Source organism: Xenopus laevis, chromosome 4S, assembly GCF_017654675.1.
Source record: "Xenopus laevis strain J_2021 chromosome 4S, Xenopus_laevis_v10.1, whole genome shotgun sequence".
Lineage (NCBI taxonomy): Eukaryota > Metazoa > Chordata > Amphibia > Anura > Pipidae > Xenopus > Xenopus laevis.
The window spans coordinates 59,333,002-59,350,765 of record NC_054378.1 but is presented as its reverse complement, the minus strand read 5'-3'; the positions used below and the strand labels follow the sequence as shown (position 1 = coordinate 59,350,765).

The window sequence follows — 17,764 nt, the reverse complement described above, 5'->3', positions numbered from 1 at the left end:
TGCAAATGTTCTCTTTATGTACACTCCACTGAGGATTGTATATTGTGCTCAATAAATCTGTTCTATGGTTAAGTTATAAGAACCACTGGTGCCCAATTATTTGCACCCTGAATACAGTTACAGTTGCACTACACACTGCTTCCACATCGATGCAAAGGCTCACTCCCTAAGGTTTTAAGGTCTAATCTGGAGCATATGTACTGGGAGTGAAGCTTATAGTAGAGCAAGGTGCACTCAATTTACTATAGCGCTACAGCTGCATGTGAAGCTACTCACTACCCCAGGGTAACACGTAGTGAGGACAGAACAGGTATATATAGTTAATGTGAGTGTATGGAGGGGGCCAGTGGGAGTGTGTGTATGCGTGGGCGCTGGGTTTCATTTGGAGGGGTTTGTGAGGTTTTTTACTTTTTTGCTAATGAATTAAGTCATGCACTGTCCCAACTTTCAAATTTACCTTGTTACCGCTTATTTCTATTTCCAAGCCTAGGATCAAATAGTTTGAAAAACGAAAAGCTGGAGCATATTTCAGGGGAAAAAAAAGTCAATTATTGTATATAAGGGGGTTATTTACTAAAACCCAAAATTTTCTGGTCAGTATTTTAAAGGGAAAAACACATTTTTTTGGGAAACATTTTGATTTTTTGGAGATTTATTATACCCCAAAGCTGTAAAAAGTCAGAATCCGAAAATGCTCAAACCTGTCGAGGTGCTGTAGAAGTCAATGGCAGATGTCCCTTTTACAATTGGAAGGTAACATAATCCGCGCCGGGTTTCATGCGAATAATTTGTGGTTTTCGGATGATATTCAGAGCTTAAAAATCTGAAAAACTTGTACGATTCAATTTTTTTCACGATTTTATTGTCTTTTTCAGCACAGATGTTTTCTAGTTATTTTATTGATAAATAAGGAAAATTGTGGATGGGAGTTTTGACAACTTTGTTTTAATAAAATAATGAGAACATTTCAAGTTTTAGTAAATAACCCTAAAACTCTAAACTATGTTTTGTGACATTTGGTCTTCCTACCCTTAATCTAGTAAAGCATGAAATACACCAAAGTGAAAGTATTAAGAAAGTTAACTTTACAGTAAATTGTTAGTGTTCAGCAAAGTTAAGATAATTCTTCTTTTATCTCATTTATTTTTCCTAGTATAAATGATAAATATTGTTGTACCAGAACTATAATTCGCAGTATGAAGTTTGGTTTAAATCTCTACAGATTATAATGTCATACTGATATTTTCCATTAACCATTTATACTTCATTTATTAACTTCTGCACAGAGCACATGTAGTTGACACAGCAATAACACTTCAGCCTTGGTTAAATATCATGGTATTTTGTAAATATTAGTGATGGGAGAATAAATTCGTCAGGCGTGGATTCGCTGTGCATTTCCACGTTTTGCTTCCAGTGAATAAAGTCACATAACTGCAGCAAAAATTCACCACATCAAAAACAATTGTCGCGCATAGAAATTTTTCAGACACCCATTGATTTTAATGCATTTGGATAAAATAGTTGCACGTATAAAAATTGTCACTCGCATCAAAATTGTTGAGCGATTATTTTGACGGCCATTGACTTCAATGGCCCAGATTCCCCCATCACTAGTAAATATGTACAACATTTAGTTTGATGCATTTAGAAATCTAAGCTATCCTGTAATTCAGAGTTTTCTGGATAATGGGTTTCTGCATAAAGGATACCATACTTGTATATACGATTATTTATCTCAGTAATATCAGTTATGTTATTATGATTGTGCAAGGATAAGCATGCAGTATAAATATTTATAGAAGTTTGAATTCTAGCAGTGCTGGACTGCTAATATAGCTGTTTAGATATCATCACATAACAATGTGATGATATTTAGGGGGAAGTTTATTAAAAGTCGAATTTTTCTCATTATTTAAAAAAAAAAAAAAACAACCTAATTCCCAACCATGATTTTGCTTAATTTACTGAAAAATCCAAAAGCAAATTGTACGTGCAAAAAAAGTTGTGATAAAATTGTGTGACAATTTGAATCATGCAACTTTTTTTGAACTGTCAGCTGAAAACCACACGTTTTTTCAGATTTTCTAATGAAAACATACAGCCCAAAATCCTTGAAAATCATGAAGGTATAAAACATCTTCCATTTGTAAAAGGGACATCTGCCATTAACATTTACATGACTTTATCAGATTTTAGTTGGAGTATTTTCGGATTCAGATTTTTAGCAGCTTTGGAACATAATAAATATAGTAGAGTTGTTGTTTTCCTCTAACAATTTAGATTTTTCCCCTAAAAAACTCGAGCACGAAAATGTGACGCCCCTTAATGATGCTGCAATTGCAAGTGCAAGCGCACAGAAATGGAGACTAGGTTGTGCACAATAACACCATGTATTATAGGTACTTGCAGCCACACATGACCCATAAACATGTGCCCATGGAATGAGACACTGATTGCTGTTGTTTTTATTCTGGGGAAATAAAACTCTGCATTGTTGGAAAAACATATTGTGTGGGACAACTGCACAATAGTATTTGGATCATGAAGCTTCTACAGGTTCATGTTATCATTAATTTCTTGTTAGAAGCCTGTCAGGACAGCACTGATTTAAACTCACCTCTGCACATGTAGGGGTAAAGGTTCATATTATGAATGGACCTGCTCTGTTTCAAATTCATTCAAGAGTCCTTTTAAACAATAAATCTTTGTGAACCAATCATGTGTGCTATTCTGAGTACAGACAGTGGATAACTATTAAATGAGCCTAAGCATCAAATTACAAATGAAACTTCCAACAATCATACTGTACATGTTTTAATTGCAACACTCTTCATCTGATGTGTATGTTCTTCTATTTCAAGTGTTCATTTGGATTATCTCCCCATTATGAACTATGTTTACTTTAGTCATGCAATAAACATAATGCATAAGTTAAACATATTTGAACTGCTTCATAAATTTTACATTGCCACCTTGCAATTTTTGTATGCCTTTTTCTATGCAGTTTGCAATCAGTTTTTATTATTAATCTTCTGTGTGAAATTTCTCCAGCACTGCTCTAGTTGATTGGTCAACGTGAAAAAGAGTTCTGATAAAATTTATATTGCAATATAAAAGCAATCCATCAGCCCTCTTTTTTTAAGTAAATTGATTGTTCTTATGCTTTAACAAACTGCTGTTGTTTGTTCAAATAATTTATTGAAGAGCTTATTTTACTTGAATGGTAAAAAGAATAACATTCCATGATAACAGAAACATAATCATTTTTTTCTGGCATTTGAATACCATTTAGTTTTCAAGGCAACAACCTACAGTTATATTCCAAATCAATTTTAGATCTGTGCTTTTATAAAATCACATTGTGCATGTTAATAATGTATTTACTTGTTTTAGCTTAGCTCTTCCTACTTTATATAGATGGCGGGGGGGCTAAATGTGACCAATAGAATGAGACACTAAATACATACTTTTGAGTCTATGGCATAACTATGATGTTCTAGTTAAATATTGGGAGGTCACATTTGCACCAGGGAAGTCCCTAATAGCAACAAGTCAGAATTCAGATTTGATCAGTATTCTACAGGTAGTATATTGATAGTAAATATCTAATTTGTGATTTCAAATATTTGGAGGGTGGTTTTATTATAAGACAATGATGTCATATTATGCAAATCTTATGCATTATTTTGAGCAATAAATCCCCTTTGAAGTACCTTATCTGCACTAAAAGTAACCAACGACCTAAGCATCTTAGAATTTTGGTCTTATAATTATAATTTAATACATAAAAAAGTCTGAAAAACCAAGTTGCTCAATGTTGAGAGTTTTATTGTATAGTCAGGTGCACACTTTTTTAGTTTTATTAGATTTTGCGGCCTTGCCTCCTAACTAATCTTCTCATAAAGCTTCAATGCCGTAAAAAGCCACAAAAAATAATTTGAGAGCATGTCATGGGGTTTTATTTGTGTTACAGTTCCCATACATGCGTGTTAGGTTATCATGTTTTTTCAATCACTTTCAACAGATTGAAGGGTATAGTACTGCCACAATTAACCTAAAAACAATAGAGTCCAAAGACAATTTGTATTGATTTTTTCAGCAATACTAGACCATTTCATGATTACAGCTACATCATTAAGCTGATGTTCCTTGAGATGGCAAGTTGTCCTCAATTAACCTTTTCATCTAAGCAGTGCAGCATCTGTAAACAAAAGTGGCAAATACTGAGTGAATACAAACTCATGAGATAGTTGATAGAAAATTATTTTTAAAGAGAGCAAAAAAGAAAGATGTAGTGAAATAGAATTATATGGCTCCGAAATATTTTAACTCTAAAATGTTGTTGGATCAGTGAAAAATATATCTGCAGAGGCATCATTTAATTAAGAAAGTCATCAAATGTAATTGATTAGATAATTTAATTAAGGGTAAATGAGTATTGTCAGCAAATCTAGCTATACCTCTGTGTCATTTACTAATTATGTTACACCCTGCTTAATTTGAAACCTGCACTCTTGATATGCAACAAGTTAACAATACAGACATATGAAACAGGTACAGAAAGGTGGACTTGTTCATTATCATTAAAACAAAGATTGCTTGTGTAACTGTATTTTTATGCTACTTCATATACACTGTACTATGATTGCTGTTATAACAAAATCCACAGATGTTTACATTAATACTCATTTTTGCTAGTTAATAACATACCAACACAAGACAAATAGTTCATGTACTGTATATTATTATCTTTCATAGATACATTTTTAAATACCTGCACATTATTCAAGTTCACTAATTTATTCTCATTTTTTAAGTTTTAAAATGGTCATAATCCTCAGTTAATGGAGATATTAAGAGGTCAGTGTACAATTATTTCCTATTTTGAATATGATGCTGACAATTTCAGTCTTGCATAAGATTCTATTGTGGTCTAACTGACCACAATTCATCTTATCACTTCAGCCTACCTGTGCTCAAGGCTGCCACCATAAATTATTGAGTCCCATATTATGTCATTTAGAAGCGCTCCCCTCCAGAGGGTCAGGAATTATTAAGCCATCAATTATCTTGGCACAGTAAACTTTGGGTCTTGCTAACTGAAGTTGGCCTGAAGGGCATACCTAAATTTCACACCAGACTACTCCCCTGATTCATCACTCCCACCCCAATACAACCAAACCTACCCATGATCATCAAACCATTGCCTTTCCATGCTAGCCATATTCCCTTTTGGTTCATTTTATCTAGTGCTATAATTCCTTCATTAAGATGGTAAAGGCATGTTCTTAAATGTCAGAGGGCTTGACACTGTGTACTTGCAGAGAATGAACAGAATTATAAAATACCTGGCAATACAGCAAATTCTAAGTAGTGATGGGCGAATTTATTCGCCAGGCGCGAATTCGCGGCGAATTTGCGCGTTTCGCCGCGAGCGAATAAATTCGCGAATCGTCCGCGAAAATTCGCGTCAAAAAAATTCGCCGGCGTCAAAAATTTTTTTTCGAAAAACGGACGCCGGCGCCAAAAACGGGCGCCGGCGCCAAAAACGGGCGCCGGCGTCGAAAAAACGGGCGCCGGCGTCAAAAACGAGACGCCGGCGCCGTTTCGCGAATTTTTCGCCGTTTCGCGAATTTCGCGCGAAATTCGCGAATTTTTCGGCGAAGCGAAACGGCGCAAATTCGCCCATCACTAATTCTAAGCATTGTTTCGGCTACACTTCCTGAATTATTCATTTATCAGTGAGGGGAATGTACCACCAATATATCAAAATGTGTTTGCTACACTGAGAGGCTGAACATAGAATGTTTAGAGTTTAGCGACCATATTTTGGAGCATAATAGCATTCAACCACTGCCCCTTTAAGATTTACTTGTTTGGCAAGATTTCTAGACAACAAATCTCTGACCAATTTTGCCACCCTTGCATTGGACCAAATTGGCCTGATCTAATCTTGAGCTGGGGGCAAACAATTACTATTATTACTATTATTATTAACATGTTTTTTTAAAGCACCAGTATATTTTACAGTGCTGTAAAAATGTGTGTATAGAAAATTATATACATAGAGCATACAGAATTACATACATAGCAAACCAGTAACCAATACTAAAGGTGAAGAAGGCCTTGTGCAAAAAAGCTTACAGTCTAAAAGAGGAAGGGATTGAGACACAAGGTGTGGGAGTGGGCAAGATCAGAAATAAGCATGGTGAGAGGTGTAGCATATGGTATAGTGTTTGGTAGTTAAAAAGAATGAGGGTAAGCTTTTTTAGATAAGTGTGTATTAAGAGATCTTTTTAAAGCAGAAATGTTGGGAGAAAGTCGGACAGACCGTGAGAGAGAGAGCTCCAAAGGAGGGATATAGTCCTTGTAATGTGTTGAATGTGAGGAGGTAATGAGAGAAGAGTTGAGGAGCAGGTCAGTAGAAGAGTGTAGTAAATGGTCCAGGTTGAAAAAAGATCAACTTGTACTACAATCTAGCTTTCATAACCCTGTATTCCCTCCCTTGCTAAAAAGCCATCCAACACCTTCTTAAAGCTATCTAATGTATCAGCCTGTATGACTGATTCATGGAGATAATTCCTCATCTTCACAGCTCTCACTGTAAAATATATATATTGTGTATGTATATATATTTATACATACTTATCATATCACCCCTTAAGCACCTCTTCTCCAGCATGAACAACCCCAACTTGGCCAGTCTTTCCTCTAAGAAAAGCTAGGATTTTCTATATCTTTTACCAGTTTAGTTGTCCTTCTCTGTACCCTCTCTAATTCAATAATGTCCTGTTTGAGAGCTGAAGACCAAAACTTTATGGCATATTCTAGATGGGGCCTTACCAGTGCTCTGTACAGAATACCCCTCCTCTCGTGAATCTATGCCCCTTTTAATACAGCTCAAGACTTTATTTGCCCCTGCTGCTGATTGGCATTGCTTGCTTCAGCCAAGTTTATGATCTACAAGGACTCCAAAGTCCTTTTCTATTCTTGGTTTGTCTAGTGTATTTCCATTAAGGGTATAAGTGGTTCGGATATTTTTACAACCCAAGTGCATGCCTTTACATTTATCAACATTGAATCTCATCTGCCACTTAGCTGCCCAGATTGGCAGTTTGTCAAGATCCTGTTGCAAGGATGCCGCATCCTGGGTGGAATTAATTGGACTGCATAATTTTGTGTTATCTGCAAACACTGATACCTTACTTACAAATTCCCTCCCTTAAGGCATTAATGAACAAGTTAAATAAAAGTGGACCCAATGAGACCCCACTAAGAACCTTACTCCAAGCAGAGAAAAACAACCACCCTCTGTACCCGATCCTGTAGTCAGTTTCCTATCCATGTGCAAACAACTTCATTAAGCCCAACAGACCTTAGTTTAGAAAGTAGGAGTTTGTGGGGCACTGTATCAACAGCTTTGGCAAAATCCAAATAGATCACATCTACTGCCCCCCCCCCACTGTCCAGCATCTTACTTACCTCATCATAAAAAGCGATCAGATTTGTCTGAAATGACCTATCCTTCATAATGTAATGTTGATTGCTGCACATGCAACCATTCACTAGGACAAAATTTTGAATGTGATCCCTTAGCAAGCCTTCAAATAATTTGCCACCAATGTCAAATTTACTGGCCTATAATTGCCAGGCTGAGATTGTAATCCCTTTTTAAATATTGCAAAGACATCAGCTTTCCTCCAATCCATAGGTACAATACCAAATGAAAGGGAATCTGAGAAGATCAGAAATAGAGGCCAGTCTAAAACTGAAAAAAGTTCAATGTATGCCATCTGGCATACACTGGTGTATGCCAGGAGGTGTATGCCATCTGGCCCTAGCACATTCACATACATTTTTATTAAAGCTTTATAAAGCATATCCTGAATCAGCTACTGACTAGATTGAGCTGAGCCAACAGTGCAGCGATTAAGTGAGCCTGGGAACTCTGATTCCTCTATTGTATACACTGATAAAAAGAACTGATTTAGCACATTTGCCTTTTCTGTGCCTGTTACAACCATACTGGTACCATTATTTAAAGGAGCAACGCTCTCAACCAGCATCTTGCCCCAGTGTGTATTTGTTTTTTGCACCAGACATTAAATTAAATCACATTATGGTCACTATAATGAGTTCAAAGATTTAGGATGGGGCAGAGTTATGAACTGCTTTGAATGCCAGGGTCATTAGTTTGAATTTTATTCTGAAAGATAATGGAATCCAGTGCAGGGATTGGCACAGTAGCATAACAGAGGAGCTATAAGCCTCAGATTATAGTATGGACCTATAGTGGTCTGTTGGTTGAATACTGCTTAAACTCACTTATGTGGTCCTCATCCCATGAAACTTTCAAACCTACCCTATAGATGACAGATACTTTTTGGCCAGAAATCAGTCATGTAAGTAAGCTGCTGCTTTTATCAGCCAGTGCCATCTACCTAATTATAATCATATTACATGCTGTGTGCTAGAGGTATTTCAGAAAAATGGATTGATTTTGATGGATTCTAAATATTTAAGTTCCAAAGATCAGATTACATCATGTATTATGTTATTTGATAAAAACAATAAAAAGAGTATTTCAAGGGACAAAGAATTTTAAGCTTCTCTTTACAGCCAAATGAATGTAGCCAAAACACATAATGGGCTCAATATACTGTCTGAAAAATGGTATGCAATAGAAGGGCCAACTCAAATAACTGTTATGTGCATGTATGCCCACACATCACTATTGTGTTTTGTGTGAAGCCTGTGAAGTCAACCACAAGACTATATTTCCATTTCCAAGGTGAGTTTGCAATGGTATAAAGGGTAGAGCTTTCTTAACAACCTTACTTTTTGATTCCAAAATTTGTATAAGAAGCATGCATTCCCAGTATATACAAAGTATTCTTTTTTTGAAGTCACACTAGTGTCAAACAAGTTAATTTCAACAAGTGCAAATTTTCCAGTTTGTACACCCCCCCACAAAATTGCTGCTAGGAAAACGATGCAAGCATAGTAACATGCATATTGGTGTGTAGGTGGGCTCCAACTGAATATTCCAATGATCCCACTGAGATTAAAATGATGGAGATGTTCCATATGGTCTTTACTACATTTGGCACTCTTGACACTTTTAAAAAATCTTTATGGAATCTTTATGGAACAGAAGAAATGAAAGCAATAAAAGGATGTTTTTATTGGACTAATACTCAGGTTTTAACATTTGTTAAACGCATTTGAATCTGCAAATTGCAATAATTTATTTTTGGCACTCTGAGCAATCAGGTTATGTTATACACATAAAGTGATGATGTGGAATCAGTACTATGCATTGAAAGTGTTATGTTTCTCTGGCAGGGAAGAATTCCCCTGAAGTGTTTTTTAAAACATACATCCTTGGCTTTAAAACTAAATTGGTGACCTGTACACTATATGCAAGGATTTTGTATGCTCTCCCTGTATTTGCATAGGTTTCCTTTGAGGATTCTGGTTTCCACCCACACAGGTTAATAGGCTCCTGATAAAATTGATATAAGATTTGCTAGAAACATTACATTGTGAACTCCACTGGGACAGGGACTGATATGAATGATGAACATTCCATGTAAAGAGTTGTGTAAATGTATGAGTGCTATATTAATAATAGTTAAAAACATAATAATGCAATAAAACATTGCCTGTGTATAAATAACCTGGACAGAGTCATTGCACATACAGTAAGGGGGTTATTTATTAAAGTCTGAATGCCAAAAACCAGAAAAAAAATCAGAAAAACGTTTTTCAGTTTAGTGGAAATTTTTTTTCAGGATTTATTATACCCCGAGGATGGAAAAAGTCTGGATCAGAAAATCTGGCATCTCAGAACTGTCAAGGTTGCATGGGAGTCAATGGGAGAAGTTCAATGATACCTTGATCTTCGCTGGGTTTCTTGCAATAATCCAAAGATTTAGTGGTTTTTGGGCAAAAACTTGAAAAAGTCTGAGTTTTCATTCGGAAAATCCAAAAAGATTCACATGATCTGAATTTTTCGATATTTTTTTTGTTTTTTTTTCCCTCACAGGAAACTTTCAAGAAAATGTATTGATAAATAAGGGGAAAAACCTGTGCTGCTTTGGCCGGAGTAGTTTGCATGAGATAAATTCGGATTTTGATAACGGGACTTCCCCATGTACCTTATAATACTTTACCCTTGGGAGCAAAATGCCACATTTGAAATACTGTTTTAGATTTTGCATAGAAGGCACCATGAAAGTAAAACTGCAATTCGTGTTATTAATATTATACTACACTATTCCCTCTGTCTGATTTTAGGGCTATCCCAAGTCATACAATCACTTGGACCCATGTTTTTTAATTTGTAAAGATAAATTTGTTTTACCCATTCCGATTAGAAGACAGGAGGTTCCATCAAAAAGTTAAGAAAGGGCCTTGTGCAGTGAGAGCTGCGAAGATGTGGAATTCTTTACATGAATCAGTTGTACAGGCTGATACATTATACAGCTTCAACAAGAAGTTGGATGGCTTTTTAACAATTGAGGGGAATACAGGGTTATGGAAGATAGCTTATAGTATAAGTTGATCCAGGGACTGGTCAAATTGCCATCTTTGAGCAAGGAAGGATTTTTTCCACATCTGTGGCAAATTAGAGAGGCTTTGTCTGGATTAACTAGCAGTTAAGTGGGTAATATATAGACTTAAAAGGTTGATGGGCATATTTTTTTTTCAACCTACTGTATCTTTAAATGTTACTATGTTTTGACTGCTGACTTGCATTCGTCAATTGTGAGACCAAAATGGCCCTTTAGTGATGTTACAAGTACATAAGTGCATAATTATTTTTTCAGAATCAGTATTGTTTTTGTTATCCCTTTTTACTACATTTACAAATGTTAAATTTTAAAAACACTACAGAATGTTACAATAAATAAATTTTTCTCATTCAACTGTATTTATAGTACTAGATAAAAAGTGATCATATGCTTTGCTCATTGATCTCTTAATTCACAAGTGTAAAGTAATTAGCGACTTTCATCAAGTGGCATTAATATTTTATGAGTCATTGATTCCAAAGAACTTTGATAGTCTTACGTTGTAGTAGTTTAATTCTATACAGTTTATCTCAATAAATAAATCAAAATGGCCTGTCAAAAATATTACACATTTTAGGATTAAATTCTTTTTGCCAGTAGAAATAAATGATCTGAACTATGGTAATTTAAATTGGTATGCACTGAGATTTTACATGAGATTGTGTGATGATCTGAGAATAAATCACCATTTACATAGGTTGATTTAGTGATTTTAGATGCATCTAATTTCATCACCTTTACTTGTCTACTGTTACTGGAATATACAGGATATCTCCAGTTGTCTGAATTTCAGTGCTTTTAAAAAGCTTCAAAGGTAAACTATACCCCCCAAAATAAATACTTAAACAACACATAGTTTTTATCAAATTAAGTGGCATATTATATAATCTTAACAAACTATAATGTATATTGAAGCAAATATTGCCCTTTTATTTCTATTGCCTTGAACCATTTTGTGGTGATCTCTGTGCCGCCTCAGTGATCACCTGACCACAAATACTACAACTCTAACTGTAAAAAGAAGAAGTGTGGACGCAAAAGACAGAACACAGTCTGTTAATTGGCTCATGTGACCATGTGGTTTGTTTGTGTGCACCCTGAATCCTAGGACCCCGGGGGGACCCTTATTTTTTAAAATGGCAATTATTATAAAAATTGTATATTTCAATGAAACAAGCTTTTACATATGAGCTGTTTTATGCAATATATTTTTTTTTAGAGACGTACATTGGTTCGGGGGGTATAGTTTCCTTTAATAGAAAATGGAAGAAAACTATTTTTAAGAAATAATAAGCCCCACAGTAGTGGTATAACACAACAGTGGCCCCAAGTAAATGAACAAAGAAATAAATGTTTGGTGAGATAATCATTCATAAATGCCCTACGGGAGTTTAAATATTGTATTAAAGGTTCATCATCCATTATGTTGTTGTAAGCTTACAGAAGCACTCATTTAGCACTGACCCCCAGTAGCAACAGCTGCTTACTGACCAGTTGATTATAACAAGCCTGAGGGTTCCCTACACTGACTTGCCTACTCTAGTAACATCTACTTTTGTAAGCTATAGAAAAATAAATAGCAACAAGAGGCATAACGTTGAGAGGTTCCTTGTTTCAGGTAGGAATTTTCAACAATTAAGAAATGATTTCCCTTTTGTGTTTCCCTCTGTCCTTCCCTAGCTCTGTTGTACTGTATATGTGTAAGTGTGCTTCCAGTGTTTTATACATATAGTAGATTGAGGGAGTGCACAGTCTATCACGAAATGGTGGATAAGGTAAAACACGTAAAAGGGCAATATCTGCTGATATATATGATGTTTGAGAAAGCATCTCAAATATTAATAAATCTGCCCCTTGCAGCTTGTATTGACTATATTATATTAATGTAAATATGTATTTATTCTCATATACACATGTGCATAAGTATTTCTGTTTATAAGGGTTCTTTAATGAAAGAGATAGTTCAATCAAAACATATATTTATTTACAGAAGCTATTGACACATACAGTATCTACAGAAAAATGTTACAAATTTACACTACATAGAATGTATAAAGAATATTTACAAAGAAAATTACAAATATAGATACTGTATATTGGATCTAAATCCACTGCTACCCTGATACTCATTTGTCCATTGGATCTAGCATTTGTGTCCTCACTGCAGGCACTCCTCTGCCTAACTTAACCTATTGTAGTAACCTAAAGACTGACCATAAGTAAGTGTCAGGTTCTGATTGGTCAGTGACCGATAAATTACTTTTGGAGGTTGAGTATGGATTCCTGAAACAGTCCATTGAATAAATAGGAAAATGGAAGGCAGTGTGGAAATAGGAAGGACTGAATTCTCAACTACTCTTGGTCAAAGAGGAGGGGACAACAAATTGCATCTGTTGTACCCTTATACCATCTAATATGTACATTTTACAACATCATCAAACACAACTCACAATGTATATATAAAATATAAACATATTGTACTGTATATAATAAAGATATAATAATATAACACAAGCAAGTGCCCCTGAGGTAATAATTTGTATTTTAGTGCTTTGCTTCATCCTCATTTGTGATTATATCAGTTTAACTTTAATCCTCTGATATTTGAGGTCAACTGTGCATTGTAATTTTGCTCAACAAAACAATGGATAGGCGAGGAGTCTCCTTAGGTCACTAGTTAAAATTGAAAAAACCATTACCAAGCTTGTGTTAAAAACTGTTGACAGATATCATTTGTGAGACTTATCTGCAGAACTTATGACATGTGCAGTCACTCAACTATGCATTGTGTTTCCTGTACTGTAAATTTTGATACTTTTGGTTATTCTTTTTTTCTTGAACCTGTTGTTGTTTGTTTTCAAGACCAAAAGCGTTTCCCTTTGGTAAACTGAAAGTTTAGTTGAATCAGTGCCCAGCATGTTAATCCCATTCATAATTACAGGCTGACCTAGTTGTACTGCTTACACTTCCGTTTACAATAGCAATTGTTCTCCCTTGCTTTCATTAATATGTGGTTCTAACACTAAATTTCAATCCCATTTTTATGATTTTAATTTTAATGTAAGTGCTTCTGTAAGATCCTTCATTAACATTAATCCTTCAATAACCATCTTCACTTACAACTAGAATTCAAATATAGGCATAATATCCCTCTACTTCTACATTTTCACTCATAAGAGAGCATAATCCTTTAGATTAAGTTTTTGGTTGTGTATCATACTACTATGCTTTAATAATACATTTTGTATTGCTTAGCCATTTAAATGATTTTTTATAACTCTCCCCTTCCATCTCTCTTTGTTTTTCTCTGTCTTCATAGTATTATTCATGGCTCCCTCTAATGTGTATATGATATTTATTTACACAGATTATACAAACAACTATTCAAATATATATTTATTATAGTATCTACATTTAGCGCATAAGCAAACTAAACCCCAAGGTTTTGTAAGATATTAATATGCCAAAGTTCATGTGGAGTTGATAAATGTCATCATTGTAGAGCTCTTTTCATTCGTGTTAAGTTTCATAGGATGCTGTATATTTTATTGATTGGTTGTAGCAACAAGGTAGTAGTAAGGAAAAATTATCGGAAGCTCATGCTTTGTTGAACATTATATATATTTTGATAACATTATCACAGCTGCAAAATTCAAGCACATTAAAGCAAACAATTAATATGAGGGTTATGCAATAAACAGTGCAACATTTGTTACAAGTAGTTACATATAGAAACCAATCATGAAGTAGCCTGTACTGGTCACCTAGTTAAATACAACCATTTTATTTGCTCCTATGCAGGGATGGGCGATGTTTTTTGCCTTGTTTTGTAGCGAAAATGATGCCCATAGACTTGTATGGCATTGCGCATCAAAAAAAAAATGACACTCACAATTTTTTTTTGATGCATATAGACTCTAATGGGTGTCACCAACATTTTGCCGGCAGCAAATATTTGCCGAAACTAAATGGGTCAAAATCGAACAAGCCTATGAGTTAATACACATGGGCAAAAATGTGCCTTTTATTAAATACCCTAATGACTATAGTGTAGCACAAGACCTAAAAGACTTTGAGCTGTTCTGATACTTTTAAAGTAAAGTGTAATTATTTTTATTATGAAAACTAAACTAAAATTAGTTCTTAGGTATTGAATCAGAATATCCAAGCGGAGTAATTTAAAAGTACTCTTTTTGTTAGTGACATTGAACACATTTACTTGGCCACAAAGTAATGCTGATTATTCCCTTAATCTATCTTTATATAATAATTCTTTGGTGTCAGGTTTTAACACGTTCAGATTTTCATGTTGCCATTGACAATGCATGGAGCACATTTGGAAAACACATGAAATGACTCAAAGTTCTCAATTCACAATGAACATATCTTCTTTAGGTGAAACAGAAAGCGGGGACACCCAATACTATGGTTGCTTGCTATAAATAAGCAGTTTACTAACTTAACAGCACCCATTTAATTGTATGCAAGGCTATTAGAGCATATAAAAGAGAACACCTATTCAAACTGGATACAAAAATATTCTTATATAACACAATTTGGGGTATTGTCTCTTTAAATAGCAATTACCCTTGGCAATCCAGCCTCCCTGAGTCCCTTTTGCGTATGAAAAGAACTGGGAATTACAGCGCAGTGCCTCCACCTAGGGAACACTGAGGAGCACACCTCAGGGGTATTTCCACTAGGAATAATAAAGCACACAGTTTGCAGATGAAACAAATATAAACTTTATATAAAACAGTAATAAAGAAATTGGGCAATCTAATACACAATGCACTCCTGCACTGGGATATGTGGGACACTGCCTAAATCACTATTAGGTACCCGACTGTTTCTCCAAAACAGTCCTTTTTAGTATCAAAGTCCCAATCTTCTGGAAGGGGTTAATAACTAAACAGTTCAAACAGAATGTCCCTTCCCCAGAGCTCTTATTTCCCAGGTAACGCTACCTTTCCCTAAAGTACCTCTCTCTTTGGAATCCAGCAGCACTCCCACGCAGCAGGTGAATACACAAGACCTGTAGTCGTTTTGGGGCCCCACGCTTGTATCCTTGCCAGTATCCTCCCTTGGGTGGCTCACTCACCGGGGTGCTCTCAGAGGAAATCACACTGGAAATTACAGAATCAGTCTCACCAATGGCACCTTTCTCCTTCTGAGTATCTAGCAGCTTGGCAGGGAACAGGATGGCCTCTCTCTCTGTACTTCCAGCTTTACAGGACTTGGTTCTGGCTGGATCTTTCACTACACAGCCCTTGCTAAACTCTATCAGAGACCCTGTGCAAAAGGCTCCAAAGTCAGGCACACCCTCTCTCCCCAGGATGCACTGAGGTGCCCAGCCAATCGGGTTGATCTCCAGCCTGTAACTGGGCTGGATGATGTTACAGACAGAAAAACAGGGGAAGGATTCCTCTTGTCCCCTACATTTATAAGTAGCATAATTTACTCCATTAATGGTTGAACAATTGCTAATGTCTCTGCACATGACCCTTTACAATGAACTATTTAGTGTAAAAACAAAATTGAGTAAATAAGCTAGGCAAAATTAAATATGCTTTGAATATTGTTAGTTAGACAAAAATGTAATGTATGAAGGATGGAGTGAACGGATATCTAGCATAATATCCAGAACCCAACTTCGTCCTTTGCAGCTGTCTAACCTTTTGGCTAGTCAGCAACTTAAATGGGGCCACATGGGACCACATGGGATATAAAAGTTCAGTTAGTTTGATTTTGATCCTTAGCTTCCTGTTTTAGTTTTATACCAAACTGTTTCTTTTAAGATGGCTTCATATATATAAATCATATGGACAAATGCTAGGTTATATAATGACATCTACAACGTAGGGTATGATAACTATATTATAGGACATCTACAATGTAGGGTATGATAACTATATTATAGCATCTTTGAACTAGTGCAAATTACCCAACAGCATTGGCAATTATTACATTACATTATTTACTGATATGTAAAATCAGTACACAGGATATTTGCTAAAGGTACCCTTACTGATATACAGAATATTCATTAAACCTGATGATGTGAACTTGAACTGTCAGGAAGACCTCTTCTGCACTAAATTTAAGAAAGATATAATGTACTGTAAATTAAAAAATATGTGAACCCATTATGAAAGATGGATAGTTATACTGAATATGTCTAAACTCAGTAATTATATTAGCAGATCAATCATGAAGCCAAAAAAAATATTTTTCTTCAATATCTGATTCAGGCTTATTCCAATTGTCAAATTATATCATGCAGAGAAATTAAAAGGAATCATTTTCAGGTTTTTTAAGATGATCTAACCCTTAAAGTAATAGCGTAATTTGTAACCAAGACATGCATGTCTTCAGTACACTATACAGTAAACAAAGATGTACAATGACAATTTATAGGCCTTTCACTCAACAGATAAACTGTACTAATATAGTGAAATTGATTTTCTTTTGTCTGCTTTTGAAATAATTTCCATATTATAATTAGAATCCTGTTATAGAAGTAATGGGCTTAGAGCAGGTTTCATGCATGTGGTTTTATCATATACAAAGCACTATGAAATAATACATTTTCCTGGCATGTATGTTTGCACAGTTAACATTTGTATCACCTTTCTGCTTATCTCCTCTAAAATTATACAGACCTCACATACAATGTACAATTTGGTAAAAACTGCAAATCTGTTAAAAAAATTTTTTGCATGTTGAACATGTTGCTTATACAGTTTTGCACACATTCAAGAACCTTTGTACAGTTTGTGCCAGTCACTTTTAATCCAGTCTTCAAAGCCAAATATAATATGTAAAAAAAAAAGGTCTTAATTTTCTATTCAGAAGGTGGCATTTGCTTGTCAACTTTTTAAAATCAAACATTTGATTGGTTGCTATGTGTTATTAGATATCGGCAAACTTACAATTTTTTATTTTATTATTCCCCAAAATCTTATGAATATTTCCCTGCAGACAATAAGAAAATAGATTTTTTAAATACTTAACATTTTATCCTTTGTATTATATGGTTTTATTAAAAACTATAAAACACTATAAAACACTATAATTTGTTGACCATCATAATCATGTGCCTTCTTAAAGCAATGTTCATAGCTATTAGGGGCCCTAGTTTTGAGCTGTGTAAAATAATTATGCCAGAAAAATGAAGTAATAAA

The 17,764-nt window shown here is 35.0% G+C and overlaps 1 long non-coding RNA gene across 1 annotated transcript; it reads right to left on the bottom strand.

The window, feature by feature from the left end:
- Window positions 1–3,814: 3,814 nt before the first annotated feature.
- LOC121393294 lies at window positions 3,815–15,847 on the bottom strand. Its single transcript, XR_005960955.1, has 2 exons — window positions 15,563–15,847; window positions 3,815–4,204 (listed from the first exon to the last, which is right to left on the bottom strand). It is a non-coding gene; the product is annotated as an uncharacterized LOC121393294 (long non-coding RNA).
- Window positions 15,848–17,764: the final 1,917 nt, after the last annotated feature.